The sequence below is a fragment of the Amblyomma mixtum genome, chromosome 3 (genome assembly GCF_055824585.1).
Source record: "Amblyomma mixtum isolate Tamu chromosome 3, ASM5582458v1, whole genome shotgun sequence".
In the NCBI taxonomy this organism is placed as follows: Eukaryota; Metazoa; Arthropoda; class Arachnida; order Ixodida; family Ixodidae; genus Amblyomma; species Amblyomma mixtum.
This window is the reverse complement of record NC_143014.1, coordinates 378,499,037-378,502,158: the sequence shown is the minus strand read 5'-3', so window position 1 is coordinate 378,502,158 and position 3,122 is coordinate 378,499,037. Positions and strand designations below refer to the sequence as shown.

Sequence of the window (3,122 nt, the reverse complement as noted above, 5' to 3'; positions counted from 1 at the left end):
ACATACGGAATAACCGCGACCCTCTGGCGCTTGGCTGCTTCACGGATGTGGTTGGATTTCATTTGACACCATTCTTTCGCACAGCCTTCCAATCGCAGCTTCAGGGAAACCTGCCTCCCTGAGCCTGGCAATTTGGCTTTTCACTTTCCTCATTCGAATGGAGGCACGACTTATTTAGATCGGCTCGAATACATGAAGTGGCAACGCCGTCTTTCACGAACTATGAATGCCCCGAATGGAAGCTTAGTAACCTCTTGACGGAGCGTGGCGAATACAACCAGCAAACATGCCCCGGCTCAAGCCTCAGTTCTAGATCCAGAAACTGAATCCTGCCATGTTGAATAGACTCTGTGGTAAAGGTAAGACCATGGCCATTCCTGACAAAGGTGTCCAGCACAGGCTGAGTAAAGCTATCGTTCCTAACAACGACGAGGTAATCGTCCACATATCTAAGTATCTTCAGTACACCGGCCGGTGCCTCTACTAGGTGTCCAGTGCCGTAGGTTACTCCCTCGTCAGTACCACAAACCGGCATAGTTGCCCTGGAGGAGAGCAGGCAGTGGCCCGCCGGCCGCAAAGAGCCGCAGTCCCGACGGGTCATAGCAGTGCGTGTAGATGGCCGGGTCGTACTCGGCGTTCCAGAAAACCTCGGGGAACAGTTCGGCCGACTGGACCCAGCCCCTGTTGGCCTTGAGCATGCTGTAACGCGAACGGTCGGCGCCCTCCAGGTACTTGGAGGCGCGCAGGTCGAAGAACATTATCACGCCAATGCCCGTCCCGATGGTCAGCAAATCGTCCATGAAGCTCAGCGAGCAGATTCCACAGTCGCTGCACTTGGAAGGCACCTTGTGCGTCTGCTGCAGTGTCCGCGAGTCCAGGAATGTCACATACGACTTAGAACCAACGGCGTAGACCCTCCGCTCGGGCTGCTGCGCCAGGCAGGCGTTCTCCTGGCAATAGGGGATCTTGTAGGACGCCTTCCAGCGCAGCGTGCACGCATCCCACTGGTGGATGTACGCGTTTAGCGACAGTGCGACGATCTCGCTGTGCTGACGGCTGAAGAGCAGGGCGCGCACCTTGTCGGCGTCCTTGCAGCCACGCACGGCCAGCGGTCGCATCTGCCTCGGCGTCAGCGCGGACTCGGGCCAGGAGAAGCCTCTAGTCTCCTGCACTCTCCACAGGGCGAGCGTGGCGTCCCGCGAGCCAGTCACGTAAAACTCGTCGTCGAGCCATGCCAGGTCAAAGATGCAGTCCGTGTGAGCCCGTTCACCGACACAGACGGGGTCCAACGTCGGCAGCCTGTACACGGCCGTGTCGTTCGAGTGGCGCGCCCCCGTGGCGAGCAGAGTTCGCGATGGGTTCATCTGCAGCGCGTGGATCCCGCAGTGGTTCTCGGGCAGCGGGCTCGCGAGCGAGCTCTGCAGGCTCGGGATCTGGCCGAGCTTGCCGTCCTCCGTGTCGAGGACCATGAGCTTGTTGCACCTGGTGCCGAACACTATCTGGCGCTCCGAGAGCCAGGCCGAGCAGAATATCTTGTCGATGCGGCCCAGGCTAATCTCGCGCTCGTGGAACAGGCCATTCTGGAGCAGGTGTCGAGTGCCGTAGGTCTTGTCCACGCGGAGACGTTGTCGGTACTGAAGTCCGAGCTCACGACACTGCACGTAGTCGCCGAAATTGCGCGATGTCCTTCTAGAGCAGTACAGGTCACCTCGGGTGAGCGATTCCAGATGCGCAAGACGCAACGGGTCGCTGAAGAACCGTGGCGTCACTAGTTCGCTGCTGGATGTCGACTCACCAGGCCAAGCGAACTTGTAGGATACAGTGCTTGCATCAGTGCGGTCTTCGGCTGAGCGGGACCCGCTAACGCTCAGTTTTCTTACGTGAGCCATCGCCTTTGCTTTCGCCGCCTTTGACACCTGGACGGTTTTCTTCCAGCTTACACAACTGCGCGGAAACGATCTTAGCGTCTACTTGCAGGCACAGTCCTCGCGGCGCCGCCCTTCGTCCTCTTCTTCTTCACCATATGAAAATGGCACACACCCACGCGGGGGGATTGGCCAAGGTATGGTGGTGAATGCCAAGGAAAAAAAAGGCGGGAAAAAAAGCTAAGAAATATAGTAGAATGTTTGACATTAGGAAATATGTATGAATTGTTAAAAATCTTTAATAAATAAACATATTAGATATTTCAGGAATAAAATAAAATACGCTTTTTGGACATTCGGTGGAATTTCATATGGATTTAACAGGGTAAGCGACCAGTTGCAATGATGTAATCATGAAGGTAGCCGCAAATAGTGCTTAACGAGAATCCCGTGGCGCTCGCACCAAACGAGAGCGGAACGGGTAGAGACAAAGGGAGTCCTAACCTCGAAACAGGGACTTCCAAATACTGTTTTCTCTGAAATGCGAACCGCCGGCAAGAGAGGAGATAATGGTCAATTGTTTCAACTTCTCAGCATGTGTTAAAAAGGTTTATTGTAACGAACCCGCATCTGCATAAGTACAAGTTGAGGTGGGGGATTCTGCATCTCAAAAGCGTCATAGACACTTCACACCGCCTTGTCTTACATGAACGGACATTGCATGGGAACTTTAAATGTTGAAAGTCCACGGTATTCAGCAACGGATCACCAAGCTGGCTGATATATGTTGGAATCGCTGGAAACGGGAGGTCTCCAACATAATAAGGTGCGGTAAGGGATATATTACAGGGGTAGTGAGAGCTGACCTTGCCAATAAATCAGCCACCTCGTTGAAATAGATTTCCGAATGACGAGGTACCCAGACAAAGCGGACCTCCCTTACTGTGCGCGGAACAAAAAACCTAAGGGAACGCATCAATAGAGAGGTGCCGGAAGTTTGGAGAGAGACTAAAACTGAAAGGCAGTCTGCAAGGATAAGTAACCCCGCTTCCCTCCTCCTCTTCCTCTTTTTTTCTTTCACGGCTGTTCTGCTCTTCGGTCTATTCCTCTGGCGAGCCGCACGTGGCCTCCCTCCGCGCCCCGCCGCCGCGGTTTTTTGCGCTTCTCTCGTGGAAAGCCGCGATTCTGCGCGTCTCGTCTCTGTTCTTTTATATTTTTCGCGTTGTACGGTTTAATTTGTTTATTTTTTGTTTCTTT

At 53.8% G+C, this 3,122-nt stretch overlaps 1 pseudogene; it reads right to left on the bottom strand.

Annotated features, from left to right (window-relative positions):
* Positions 1–515: 515 nt before the first annotated feature.
* On the bottom strand, positions 516–1,889 carry LOC149356923 (DDB1- and CUL4-associated factor 12 homolog pseudogene; annotated as a pseudogene).
* Between the last annotated feature and the right edge of the window lie 1,233 nt (positions 1,890–3,122).